At 48.6% G+C, this 14,879-nt stretch overlaps 1 protein-coding gene across 1 annotated transcript in view; it reads left to right on the forward strand.

Moving 5' to 3' along the window:
* The window catches only part of PIWIL2 (piwi like RNA-mediated gene silencing 2), a 2,524,398-nt gene that overhangs the window by 2,496,390 nt on the left and 13,129 nt on the right, over window positions 1-14,879 (forward strand). The gene's annotated exons all lie outside the window — the stretch shown is intronic.

Below are 14,879 nucleotides of genomic sequence, written 5' to 3' on the forward strand. Positions count from 1 at the left end.
TGCGGAGACAAGAACGAACCCGTAAAATCTTAATATAGCCACCAAGTGGCTTGGTGTGATCCTGAAATAGTAACAATGGTGCCACTTGAACAGGAAATTTACATTGTGAATATATATGCTTCTCCAGCAAAGCAAACCAGACTCCCTGTTATGCCAACCTTGAAGCGTTGGTATACTATTACAGACCCAGAAAAATAGAAGGGGAGAAGTTCTCCAGCATTCTATCTTTCATACATTCACATGCTGTTTTAAATATTTGCTATTGTCAGGCTGGGAATCCTCAGTTACATTAAAGCAGTTTCATTTGAAATGAAGAACTGCAATCGCGTTAGTGTTATATCCCCCAGAGGCCATCTTTTGATTCTTACTGGACGTATAAGTGTTTGGGAGTCCTTTTCAAGTTCTCTACCTTCATTCGATGATTATTTGCAAACTACATCTCTCAAGACTACTTTTCATCTCGTTGAAAAGCTCAGGTAATTATTTATATTTTGGGTATAAGAGGTCGTACACCCATTCAGTGCTCCCCAGGGCTCAGGCCTGTGGCATATTCTGCAGTTGGCTATATCAAAATCTAAGAAAAGCCGTTTTCAGTGCATGTTCCACCTGCCACCTCAAGAATATTACACTTCGGATCAACACAAGGAGTGCTTGTACTGTCTGTATCTAAACCATGATGTCAACTCCTGCTCCGTTTGCCACGGAGGCTTAAATAAGACCTTAAAAGCCAGTTATTGGAGGCTGGTGGCCTGGCTGAGTGAGGGGAGTATGCCACAGACTCAAGGGCCATGCTTCTCTTTGCCATAGCAGACCCAAAGTGCTTGATCCCTCTTCAAAGAGGTCGAGATCCGATGAGGAGGCTTCCTGTGGGAAAAGGGTGAGGGATAAGGCATTCCATCACACAAATCCTCTAAGCAGTCATCATCGAAGTCCACGACGAACGGCATGGTCATCGACACGGTCTACAGCGCTACGGAACACCATTCATCCACGAATTAGTCATCCACTGCAATGCCTTCCTCATTGACAATGATTACACTGGCCAAGTCTGTGTCATCCCAAGACTCTGACAACATCATCTGTGTCAAACTCTGTCGATGTCACCCTGGTTAATGATCATTTCTTTGATGACCACCGTGTCAACCACAACTATGCTTCAGATGAAGTTCATCCCGTCCATATCGAAGAGTTCTTCACTCCCACAACCTTTGCCTGCTGTGCTACAGTTTCGTGAAAGGCACAAAGAGACGCACTTCACTCTGAAGCACAAGGCCCCTCATCTTTACCTAGTCCATCAAATGTGCTTCAGAGGACATTCTCGAACATGTGATGGGCACTGATTTTGAGAGCCCGGAGGGGGGGTTTCTTGGAAGAGGAAGACAACCGTTCCATCTTGCTTCCTGCGCAGCCACCTCATGGCACTTCCTTCCCTTCACAGCCTTGGCTGCCACCCACTCCTCCAGAGGCGCACTACCTCACGATGGATGTTTTGTCGACCCTTCAAACTTTGGTGTTGGAGCTGCAGTCACAAGTCCCTTCTATTGGCCAGGAGGATAGCTCAGAGGCAACACACTTGTCTTGAAGGCAAGACATCACTGAATAGCACATGTTCGTAACCAGGTCTCCTGCATAGAGGTCTGACTCTGGTATTAAGTGCGATATAACAACCGAATGAATTTTTTTTTACCCTTTTCACATGGCCAGCCTCCTGTTCTGCCTGGATGCCATCACTGCGTCCTCCCACCAGCGCCACCTTATCCAGGGGAGCTGTCAGAGACTGACTCACATGAGGCCATCTTCAGGAAGCTGCGTCCACTCACTCTTTGCTCTTTGACAGGTTTGATGTGTCAATACCTGCAGATGATGAACCTTTAGGCCTTCCAATCAGGGATAATCCTCCTGATTCGATTGAGACCTTTCACAACATCATGTCCAACGCAGCAACTATGTTTGACCTCCTCCCCGCCAAGCAGAGGAAGGAGAGTTTCCTCTTAACAATGCAGAGAAAAGGCTCAGAAGACAGTCGTGCCTGTCCCTATTCTAGAAGACATCTGGGAGGACGATCTAATGATAATGAAAAATACATTTTTTGCACCTTGTAAGAAAGACTGGTTCGACAAGAAGTATTGGGCGCTGTCCCCAAGTGTTTTTATACCTAGTCCTGAATGAAGGAGTATGCGGTGGACCGCAAGAGATCAGCCAACCCCTCTTTGTGTGCTGGGCCTCTGGACAAGCAAGGGAGACAATTGAATGCCTTCAGCAAATGAATCCTCTCTACTGCGGCCACTACCATGCAGGTCGTCAACTCTTTGGCCGTTTTATTCCGATACGATCGAGAGCTGTGGTATGAGATGGGTGTTAGGCTCACCTGGTATCCACGGGCACGCCACCCAGTCGTAGGGACTCTGGTATCCTTCTCTGCGGTTCCCAGGTGTGACCAGCGGGGAAGTTCTGCCTGGAATACAGGTGGGCAATGTTCAAGACTGGGCAACTGGGGTAAACAACCCCCCACCACCCCGTATGCCTGCAGCCCCTCGGGACCTCTCCTCACCTTGCTGTTGTTAATTCAGGTGTGCACTCCGTCCTGCCTTCTTGGCAGGGGCACGTTGTCCTTTGTGGGCGAATGCGATCTAGTTACTACACTGATGCCGGCCCATTTTGAGTCTTTCAGGTAGGTCTTATTGCTGTTGTATATTGTTGTTATTCTTGCATGCCTTTCTTGGTTTAAATAATGTCTTTTTCTCTTCCTTAAGTGCGTGGAAGTCCAATGTGATGCATTGGCTGAATTGGGTCTCGGCGGTAAATTATGGCGTATTAAGAGTGCACTGATGCAGTAAATAGGCGCTATGCGCAGCGCTATGATGCCTTGCCTTTGCTAACCTGTTGTCTTTTCTTTCCCATAGATTGCGGTGCTCACCCGGTGTATGAAATCCCGAGGTGATGCTGGTTGAGGGGCGACTTGCGAGGTAAGCTTTTGGGCACAATTCGTTATGTTGTAAAAGTCTAATGTCTTGTTTCTTCCTTTTTTGCAGATCCGCCGGTCCGGGAGACGCGCTGATCCCAGGATGCTGTTCACAGGAGCTGTGGGCAGCTAACGATGAAATTACAGGTAAGCTGCTGCTGTTAACGATGTCCTTTTGTCTCTTTACAGATGCTGTTCTTCCGAGGTTCGCGGGTACCGCTGAACACGATGAGCGTCACGTTGCAAGATTGCAAAGTAACGCGAAGCGTGTTATCCAAGTCGGGTGTGGTTTAAATGGCTTCAAGAAAGTAGTCCAGGTAAAGTAGTTCCTAGGCTACCACACCCAAAACACTATACCGCATAGCTTGGTTCCAAGGAGCCAAGCTATGTGGATTCCTCCATGTTGGCTGGCACTTGAAATAAAGTAGTTCCCTAAACACAAGTCTTTATTAAGTATGAGCCTGGCGCCAAAGGCGCCAGGACTGGCCCAAAGAGGGCCTAGGCAAAGGATGCCTAAGTTTGTTGGAGACCCGAGCCAAGACCCCTCCTGGCCCATGAGCTTGCCAGGAGGGTTCTGGATGTGGGTCGTGACAATGGGCCAAGTTCTTAATTTCTTGCCCGACGACTAGCTGGAGGAAGCCTTTGCGTTACTGCACAAGGGCAATGTTGCGTCCGACCACACCATCTTGGTGACAGGTTACCATTGCCAATACTGGTTTTCGACAGATGGGGAGTGATGTGCTGCATCACCAAAGGTGGCTTAAAGCAACTAATTTTCACCCAGACATCCAATCCAAGGTAGTGGATGTACCCTTTTGATAGTGAAGACCTCTTTTGGAAAAATATGGATGATACTCTTCAGCCCATCAAGAGGTACTTCGATACCGCCCAATTCTTGGGTCCCTTAAAGCAGGGTCAGCCGTACCAGACCTTTCAGCTCAACAAGTCCTGGATTCCAAGGTCAGAACGGGACTAGCGACCGACCTATTCTTAAATCTACACAGTGTTAGGGAGAATTCTCCTTCTAGGACTAATTTCCCTCACCTAGTGAGTCCCCCAGCAGCTTTGCTGGATTTCTGGAGTTTATTTTTTCCACCTGGTAAGAGTGTACATATTTTTCCACTCTTACATGTGTTTTGGCCTATGTGTTTTTACTCATTGTGTGATCTTGGGCACTGGAGCACACCACTCCAGGTGCCCCTGTTCTTGTATGGGTTACACCGCACCCTCAGTGTAGTAACCCAGGGTTGTCTTTAAGACTTCCCCCTGACTCCATTTCACTGAGGCTGACTACTGTCCCCCAGAGAAAGGTAAAGTTGCCATTTATTTCACATAGTCATTTTATTTCACATAGTCATTTTTACCACAGACCCAGTGCACCCCATCTTACATGGAGTACTGGAAAGGGCTAATCTGTGCCCCTTTTCTGTCTGTACCTCCCTAAGCATTGTTTCGCTCTTTTAAAATTTAGACTTGGCTGGTGGCAGTGGTATCTACCCTAACTTTTCTACCGCGATTATATTAGATAAACATGGTACTGTTCTTGGCTATTATATTAGCCTCGAACATAAACCCGCCTGACCAAATACTCTTTCTTTTGGCTCCGGTTGGGTTTATTCGCCATTTCTTTTTGTTAAAGTCCTTCTTGTGTTTTACTTTGCGCGGCAAACTCGGTTTGCCTTCTTTGTTCACCGTCTTTTTGGTGGCTTCTGCAGAGAAGCCCTCCTCAAGGCGCCTGGGTGTCTAGGTGGGCTGAATATGAGGGAGGGGTGTAGTCACCCCCTGCACAGGGTATCCTAGGAACCCCAACTCGCACTTTGCCATGATTGGCTGAGGTGATTGTCCCGGCTGGACTACCTCCCTGCTGCGTGATTGACAGCCAGGCTGTGTGAATGGGGGTTTTGCGCATAAAAGGCAGGTCTCTTGGGCTAGAAGTCAGTCGCCTCTAGAACTACAAGGAACTGAAGAGAAGCGGAGAGAACGACGGCTGCTGCAATTACCCTGTTCCGGTGAAGCCCTGCTGCAGTCCTGAGCTATCTACCCTTCGACGACTAAGAGGAGATCCAGTCCGGAGTCGTCTTCCCTTGAGCCTGGTGGGGATAACCAGATCATCATCTTCAGCCAGAGATGTCCGTCGTGGTCGAACTCGCTGCACACTTCTGTAGTGGTCCGGATAGCCACCTGCTGAGCCTCTCCTGTTTTTAAGGAGCGCATCTTTTATTCGTTGTCGCTGCTGCTGGCTTCAGCCCTGTGTGGTGCAGACCCCCTTCAGACGTCCTCCTTCACAACGAAGCTCCAGGAATCGTGGGTCTGCGGGAAACCAACAGGAACAACTGCCAGGGCTCCAACTGCATCGTGAGAATAAGGTACTGTGTTCTACTCGAGGAAACTGGGTGCATCCCTTTTCTTCATCTTCAAGGCTCGTCCTTGTCTTCCCTCCTTCTTATAACTTTTCCTTCCGAACATTGACAATATTCAAGTACTTTTGGGCTACACTGAATCGTGAACTAACGGTGTGATCTTTGGCAACAGGTCTCCGGTGTCACTTAAACCTGGCTCCGACCCTTTGACTTTTGAATACCTGTTTGAGTGTTTCTCGATACTGTCTGCCTAACCTAAATATTGCCTGTGATTTTTACCTCCAACTCCCTCTGGGTATCTCAGGTGCTAAGTGTGTTTTTGCCCCGGTAGCATTTCATGTCACAGATACGCGTTTATTGAGTAGACCGAACTGTCAAAAAGTGATCGCAACCGTATCCGCGGTAGCGTGTTTTGTTCATAACACCGGTTCATTTAAACACAGGGTACTTACCTTGAGACATACTGTACAAAGTGAATTGGTTAGTTGTAGTATATTTTACGTGCGGTTTTGTTTAAAGTTTAATAGAGGTGTTGTGTTTATAACTGATGGTTTAAAAATAAATGTACTTATATTTTTTTACCTGAAACCCTGAGTCAGTGTTTGCTTGAGTCACAGTAATTGTGGTCCCTTTGTGTAATCTCTGCTACTGCTCATATACTCTTGAGATAAGCCTGGCTGCTCTGCTACTGCTACCACTATAGCTTAGTAGTACAGGCTTGTAGCAAAGGTAAAACTTGTATTGCCACTTGTGGTCTTAATTGTGTGTAGTGGTCCGTAAGGGCACTGCACAGGATTCTGCCTAACACACATCGAACACCTATGCCCTGTCGACAACTGCAAAGCCCTGTCCCAAACCTGTAGACGTATTTAATGACGCAGCGGCTCCTCTCAGGCGAGAGGCAAATCTAGCAAACAAGCCTGACCACCACACAGACCCTCCCCTCCACTTCCACACACCAGTGGGAAGGGCGCCTTTCCCACTTTCCGCATCGCTGGCAGCGGATTACCACAAACAAGTGGGTGCTCTCATTATTAAAAGGCCGACATACTCTGGAGTTCAGCAGGCATCTGCCCACGCTGCCACCTTCCACAAAATCGTAAAAGCAACTTTTCACGGTACAACACAAGGTTCACGCTCTCCTTTCAAAGGGTGCGATAGAACATGTCCCATCTGGCTAATTGTGTCAGAACATTTACTCCCGCTATTTTCTTCTCACGAAAAAGTCAGGTGGCTGCACAAACATTTCAGATGGTCACACTGCAACACATCCTCAGTTGCGACAAGAGAGCTTCTTGTCGTCCCTGGACTTGGAGGATGCATATTTACCTGTCTCCATCCATTACCGCAAGTGCCTCCATTTTACTATTGCAGGATTTCATTACCAGTTTTTGGACCTACCCTTTGGAGTCTGGTTCGCCCCAAAGGTGTTCACAAAGTGTGTGCCCCATCAGCGCTCACCTCTGTAAGTCTGGTGTTCATGTCTACCTGTATCTGGACGACTGGTTGGTCAGGGCTCCGTCTCTCAACATAGCACACAACAAGTGGAGGCCACAGTGGCCTGCCTCTCCTTTTTAGGTTTCTCCATCAACTTCAGAAAATACTTTGTGACTCCTTCCCAACAGATGCTTTCCTAGGAAGCTCAGTTGAACACAGTCTGTGGCACTGCTACCCCGTCCCCAGACAGAGTCAAAATCAATCTATCCAAGACTCACTTGCTTACGTGCATGATCAGTCTCCTCAGTCTGGATGCTGAAATCCCACCTCAGGAATGATGTGTTTGTGTATCCCTCTAATACAGAACTGTCGGCTTCTCATGTGATTGGTCCATGATTTTCTGGATGCCTGCTGGGCAACAAGTCACCCTGCCATAGGGACGACAAGCTGTTCTCACACGTCCATTGCAGGACAGCCTTCGTCGCTGGTTAGAAGGCTCCAACCTCACACTGGGAGTTCCATTTCTGTCATGCAACATTCGTTCACGGTCCCCACTGATGCAACCATCGAGGGCAGGAAGCCCACACTAGCAATCTTTACGCCGTAATTCTGTGGTTGAAAGGAGAGAAGTCCTAACATTTCAATGTCCTGGAGCTGAGGGAAATGTTCTGGGTTCTGAAATTCTTTCGCCTTCACCTGCAATGTTGGTGGTTTGTGTGTTCACCGCCAACACAACCACCATGTTCTAGATCCAAAAACAGGGAAGCACCAGGTCCTCTGTCCTGTCCGCAGAAGCACAATCCCTTTGGCATTGGGCTCTTTCTCATTGTATGTTCTGCTCTCCTTTGCATCTGCCAGGCATTCACAACTCCATAGCTGATTCTCTCAGCAGGGTACTTTGTTCCTGCTACGAGCAAGAACTCCTCCACAATCAAGCTCTATGCACCTTCTGGGTGTGGGGGATGCCAGACTTTGCCTTATTTCCCACCAGATATAACTCAGTGAGTTGCCTTAACAAGCAGGTTTCTACAGCTTGATAGGCTGGGAGACGCCTTAATGCTCCTGTGGACGGGTACGTTTCTATATGCCTTACCCTACAATTCGAGACGAGATACAGCATTGCGAACTGATTCTGGTGGCCTCAGTGTGGCCCAGACAGTTTTCCTACTTGGATCTCCTGGCTCTGTCCTCTGCGCTATCCATTAATTTTCCACCAACATTCGACGACCTGTCCAGGTGCAAGTGAATTGTTCTTCATCATGACCCAGTCTCACTCAATCTGACGGCTTGGGTGCTGCTTCACTAGAGTTCAGCCATGTAGATATGGCCCTAGGACTACTGGGACATCCTACCGAAGGCTCAGATGCCTGCCATCATATCTCATTACAATAACAAGTGCAAACATTTTTCAATTATGTGTGCCGCTCATGGAGTGGACGCCATCCACTTCCCTCCACAACAGATCCTACTGTATCTAATGACTTTGGCATGTAGCGGCTTGACCCTTGTCTCCTATCAACTTTCATTTTGCCGCAATTTCCTTTTTCACTCATATTCCTTCTTTGCATTTGTTGTGATTTCATTGCCTCTGTGGTTTTCCTCCAGTACACACTCCAGCGCCAAATTGAGAACTCAATGTTGTGCTATCTAAATTGATGGGACATCCTTTTGAGCCTTTGCATAAGGCTGACATCAAGTCGTGGAAGACTGCTTTCTTGGTTTTGATTACTTCTGCCAGAAGGATTGGCGAAATCCAAGTGCTCTGTGTCAAGCCTGCTTATCTGGTTTTCCACAAGTCTAAGATCATGTTGTGAACAAACCCCACCTTCATGTATACTGCACCCTTGTCGTTTCACCTTCTCAGCTGTTTGTGGCGTTTGGGCCTACAGCCATCTGCAACGAGTTGACCAATTCCTCCTCCTACTACTGGCTTTCAGCTTGCATTTCATTTTGCCATCAACTGGCCAACAGGCTGCTTCCTAGTCCACCTAAACCACATTCCACGAGTGCTGTTTCGTCTGACACTGCCTTCCTTTCCAGTGTTATCCTTTTGGACATCTACAAGGCGGCAACGTGGAGGTCTGTCCACACCCTCATCAGGTTCTACTGTATCGGCAAATTCAGCAGAGGAGTCAAGAGCTGGGCAAGCTGTCCTTAGGCATCTGTTCACCTAAAGTGAGGTTTACCTTGAAGGAGAGCCTTTTTCCTCCTCCTGTTTAGGCATTGTATGATTGGCTGTATATACTGCTGTTCAATCTGTTGAAACAGCATGTGGATCTATGAAATATCCAATACTGGAGAAGGAATAAGTTACTTACCTGTAACTTCAGTTTTCCAGCATTGATATCTTTCATACATTCACCTGCAATCCACCTGCCTAAACTACATGCAACTCATATCGACACATTCTGGCACTCATGTGCATTATGCAGATCTGAATATGGCCTCCAGGGTAGACGCTATTGCAGGAGATGCCTATTGGCTGAGGGGCAAATGACCCAAAACAACACTGAGAGAACACTAAAGCGATTGCAGTTCTTCATTTCAGATGAAACTGCTTTGAAGTCTCTGAGGATTTTTCAGCCTGTCGACAGTGAATATTCAAACAGCATGTGGATCTTTGAAAGATACTTATGCTGGAGAACAGGAGTTACAGGTAAGTAACTTACTCCATCTCAATTCCATACTAGTACCAAATCATTTGTCTAGAAGCTCTCGCACTGAAGCAGTTCCAAATGCCTTTACCACAGGAACCCCCACTGTGGAGTCAAAGTAGAGCTACCACCCCATTTTAACGCAGAACAACCGCAAATCATTGCCTATCCCCCCTCTGAACCAGACCTATCTAAACAACTGGCTATTTTGGAGGCCGCAGAAAGCCATTTAATCCCCCTGTTTACTCAAGCGAGTCATGCTTCACGTAAGTGTTATAACAAGCTCTGGAGTAAGTGCTCTGGGCCAGAGGGCCTGGCGATGTGTGGTCTTAAAAACAATCCAGAAATTGGGCAGGTGTCCTAGGCAGTTTATTTAGGACTATACTTGGGGAGAAAGCTGTGCCAGAGACTTGGCTAACAGCAATTTTTGTCCCAATATTTAAAAAGGGCTCCCGTTTGAGCACTTGCAACTACAGGTCGTGCTCTTGCGTCCCGTCCTCTTTCCTCCAATCTGCATGGGCGTCGCTCGTAGGGACGGGAGACGGAACCTTTTTCACCAGAATTTCTTTTCTTCCCCTTTACATTTAGAGGCTCTCAAGGGTGCGGCCCATGGCGCATGCGCTCCCCTGACTCCGCCCACCGGTGCCACTGTTAGGGAGAATTCTCTGTTTAGGCTGAATTTCCTAACCTAGTGAGTCCCCCAGCAGCTTTGCTGGATTTTTGGGGTTTATTTTTTTCTCCTGCCAAGAGTGAGACTCTTTTACCCTCACTCTTGGGCATGATTTGAGTGTGTTTCTTTGAATGTAGATGTGTTTAATGGGCTATGGGGTCTTTTACTCCATAGGGCTTCATGTGTTTTTGTGATGTGTTACACAGCACCCTCAGTGCAGTGACACAGGGGTGTCATAGTGACCCCCAGTATAGATTCCATACCCTGGGACTGACTACTGTCTCCCAGGGCATGTAAAGTCACCATTGACTTTACTAGTCTTAAATTCTGAACAGAACCAGTACAAACCCTCATATTGTGGACGTACTGGCTGGGGCAATTCAATTGCCCCGGGGTCTGTTAGTCGAGGGGGCACGTCTCCGTCCCCCCTGATCGAGTTTTGGCTGGTGGCAGTGGATACTACTTTTTATATTCAACCGCAAATATTTTCCTATGGGATTTCCCATTGTTTTAGGCTACTACCTTTATTTAATTATTTACGGTAGCCTCGAGCATACCGCCGGTTTATTTAATTAATATTAATTCTCCGGTTGATAATTTTTGCCAAAACTTGATTCTAAAATGGCGTTTGTGTTCTCTTCTGTGACTCCAACCCAAGTCGAGCCCTTTGTTCCACTTTTTGGTGGGCTTCTCCACAGAAGCCCTCCAAAGTGGTGCCACTCTGTCTGGGGTACTTAGGAGGGGTGGAGGGAAATTTAGGCACCCTGGACTGAGTTGCCTAGGCAACTCAAGTCGCACTCCATCCTGATTGGCCCAATTGGGGAGCCGGCCGGCTCACCACTTAGCATGTTTGAGTGACAGCTAGGCTGAGTGAATGGGGGTTTGCTGCATAAAAGCAGGGCTTTGGGGACTGGAACTTCAGAAGTCGCCACAGGACCTAAGAATCCGACGAGGGAGAAGCTGAGCCGACATGCCACGACACCACTACCGGTGGAGCCCTGCTGGACTGCCTCACCACTTTTCCCAACGACAGAGGAGATCTCCCGCCGGAGAGTCTTCTTCCTTTGACTGGTGGGGATAACCAGTTTCACCGGCTTTTCGCTTTCCCGACGTACCTCGTGGCCGCCTTGCCCGTGCCAAGCACCCCGGCAACTGGGATACCACGTTTTACCACGACCGCGAAACAAAGGTACCACCTTTAACCGGAAAACTCAGCGGCTGGTTTCTGCCCTGGTCCTGGTAGTGCAACGACCTTCATCTTTCCTCCAAGTCGAGATCTTCTCTTCCCCTGGACGACGACGCAACTTGCACCCACTACCAGGAACAACTGCCAACGCTGGAGGATCCTTCCCACTTAAGGTACCGTGTCCCGCCTGGCTTCCCTTGCTACCGACTGTACAGGGTAGATTTAGCCCCCGGCTTTCGAACCTGGGTTAGCCTGGGACACCCTGGCTAAACTTTCCTAAGCCTCTCAAAACTCTTTTTGAACCCTCTGCAAGACTTTCTCAGCCTAGTGTAACTGTGTGATCTTGGGCGCATTTGTGCTCTGCTCTCTCTAAGAGTGGGCCCAGCCTTTGGACTTTGGCTCACCAGTGACTTTTGCTCTTCTGCCTTGCTTGTAGTGTTCCTGAACCTTAGAGTGGTGTACCTTTCCATATTCTGTCTTTCTGCCCCCTTTCTCACAAACTTATTGGAGTGCAATCTAGTTAAGCGCTCACCTCTGTATGAAAATAAGTGGTGTTTTACTGTGACTTATCCGATAAGGGAAAAGGGGTGTATATATTACAATAGTAACTGTGTTTAGAATATTTTACAATAAGAGTGCTGGAGTGTTTCAACTGTGTGTTTTTAAATAAATAATTATATACTTTGATACCAAAGCTCTGGTCAGTGTTTGCTTGTATTGTTGTACCTGAGTGCCTATTGTGTATACTTTGCATACTGCCTAACTCTTCTTGAGGGAAGTCTGACTGCTCAGCCACAGCTACCAGGTAAATCTGGGTGGTACAGACTGCTACGAAGTGGGTTTACTTCCAACACCTGTAGTCTTAAATCTTTTGCAGTGGTCCCTAAGGGAACTGCACAGGTTTCTGCCTAACAGCCACTCCACAGTCCTCTTTTCTGCATAGACCGGAACGGACCGCTTTCACCAGCGCTCCTGGATTTGGCTTCAGCCTTGTAATTCCATGCTCTCTTATCGGATACTGTCTTTTTGTCTTTTCTTCTAAACTTTAAACGGGTGCCACACTCTCCCCGGCGCATGTCGACGTCCTTCGGCTTCAGCAGGTTTCCAGACTGCAAGGGGCTCTTCCCCATGTCCGACTCCCACACTCTGTGCCTGTGCTGCTTTGGGCCCGACCATGGCTGGGAGGGCTGTACTGCGTGCAACACGCTTACACCGCAAGCTCTGAAGAACAGGTTAGCATGGTGGAGGGAGCTCATCAAGAAGTCTCCTCCAGAGGACTTGAAGAGCCTCGTCAAGCACAAGTCAAGACCCAAGGCAGGGCCGCTCTTTTCCATAGCACCCTGCAACGGCGACTCCTTGCCTAGGAAACACCCAAGCGGTGGGGACCGTTCAGGTTCTCACACCAGCACAGGTACCGAAGGTCATCTAGCTACCGGTCGCCAGGCCGAGGGGGTCACTAGATCCTTCTGGAGACAGTGGTGAGGGACCGCAAGGTTCTTTTACCGGGTGTCCATCCGAGGGGGTAGGCCCTAGTACCGGACAAATGTCTGAAGGGGCGTCTGTACGCAGCACTACCAGCGATTCAGCCGAGGGCTCTACACCTACCATGTCTCGTCCTGAGGTGCAGGGTAGGCCTCAAGCTCCACCGCCGAGAGTTCTGGAGGAGGTCGGTCCCAGCGAGCAGGTACCATGACGCAGGCCCGTGGCGTGCAGCTCAATAAGATGGCTGCCTTGCCAGACAAGATGGCCGCTAGTCTGACAACACCCCAGTTCGGGGAGCAGGTGGGACATGGAGTGTCCAGCTGGGACTGGTCTTCACCAGGTACGTGGCCTATAGCTTATCATTAAACGTTGCAGGGCAGAAACCACCTGCAATCAGTGAGGCAGAGTACACACAGGCCCCAGCAGCCGCCCGCTACTCCATCAATACCACCTGCCACCCCACCAGCCTGTGAGGACAGGTTTCTTTTTAAGTTCCTTACGTTGATGAGTGTTAAGAAGGATTTCTGAACTCTGACCAGGAGGGGCAGAGGTTCAGAAGGCCAACCTAGTTTCTTGGAACAGGGTAACTTCTGGACAAGCCAGACCAATCAGGATAGCTATGGCAGGCGGTCAAGACTAAGTCTCAGGAGGGGTGAGGGTGACTGAAGGACCTCAATTAGCACACAGAGCAAGGACACTTACAAATTACTCCAGACAGGTGTTATATTAAAAATATAGACACATTTATTACAAGGCCTTTGTAACAGACTATAGCAAAAAATCACAGTAAAACTAAGTAAACCAATACATCACACTCAATACAATATATATATATACAAGACCAGGGCGGTCTAAAGGGGTGACTGCACAAAATAGATTGACAACCTAGAGGGGAACGAAACGGGTAGTGCAGTTAGTCTTTAGGCCCAATTCAACATCAGATTTTCACCTAAGAGGCAGTCCAAGCCCTAAGAAGAGGGGAGCCTTGTGCTCAATAGTACATTTGTGCCAGCGCACGCGGTTTTTCCAATGGGCAAAACAAGGTCTCTTCAGGGGGCTCTCACAGCTCGGGAAGGTGGATAAGGCGATGAAGAATAAGTTCCCACTATTCAAGAAGGACCTCCACTTGAAGGCGGAGGTAGTTCGAGAGTTCGGGAGGGTGTCGAAATTTCGCAATAGCAGTGGACAGGAGAGGGGCCAGCATGGGCCACTTGTGCGTCAAGTTGGGTTGTGGCGCTATGGGCCAACGGTTGGGGTAATGATTACTCACTGGTCCCTGAGGCAAGGAGACCCAAGCTTCGGCAGGTTAGTCCAATTCAGTTGCAGGTTGGATGGACGCAAAAAGGACGTCTCCGCACCTTTTTGTTCCTGAGATCCAGCGAGGATTCCCAAACGGGGCATTGGCAATTTCTCCACTCTGGGTGGATGAATCGTCCCAGTTTCACTGCAGTAGGCTTCAGGGGCAAGAGGGTCACAAATGCAGCGGACTTACAAAGGACTTTGCCGCAGCAGGGCAACACGGTAATCACGTTTACTCCGGCCGGGCGCACTCGTCTCACTTCAGACCTGGGAATGCCAAGTGTACCAAATTCGGTGTGAGGGTGCCGTGGACACAGAGCTAGTCGTATACCCGGTTTAGAGGGCTCCTCGAAACGACGGCGGAGACAGAGAAAAGGTCCTGCGTAAACTGGTCAGCCCACTGGTTGGCCCATGGGCACTTCCGAGAAAGCTTACTTGCAGGTTTTGGTGAAGGTCCCAAGAATAGTTGGTCCCACTATTCCAATGGGTCGAAGCGTTTTTGCAGACCTTCTAGGACGACCAGATGCAGAGGGGTCCCACGGGACGACAGCGGGCTCAGGGTGCCAAACCTTCCAGCGGGTCACCAGCGGTTCCTCGACTCAGCTTCGTAGTTGCAGGATACTTGGATCCTATCCTTTGTTCAGTTAGAACTCAGGAGATCGACCTGGTAGTGGTGTTTCCAGGCTCCTCTCATCCAAAGTTCCCTTTGCACCAAAACGGAGAGGACCCAATGGGAGATCTGCTTCTCCAGCATGGATTCACATGCTCATGAATATTCCCCATCATCAAAAAGAAAAAATCAGTTTGTTTAGTTTCTGAACTGTCTTTC

This window comes from Ambystoma mexicanum, chromosome 10 (assembly GCF_040938575.1).
Source record: "Ambystoma mexicanum isolate Mex_15411 chromosome 10, UKY_AmexF1_1, whole genome shotgun sequence".
NCBI lineage: Eukaryota > Metazoa > Chordata > Amphibia > Caudata > Ambystomatidae > Ambystoma > Ambystoma mexicanum.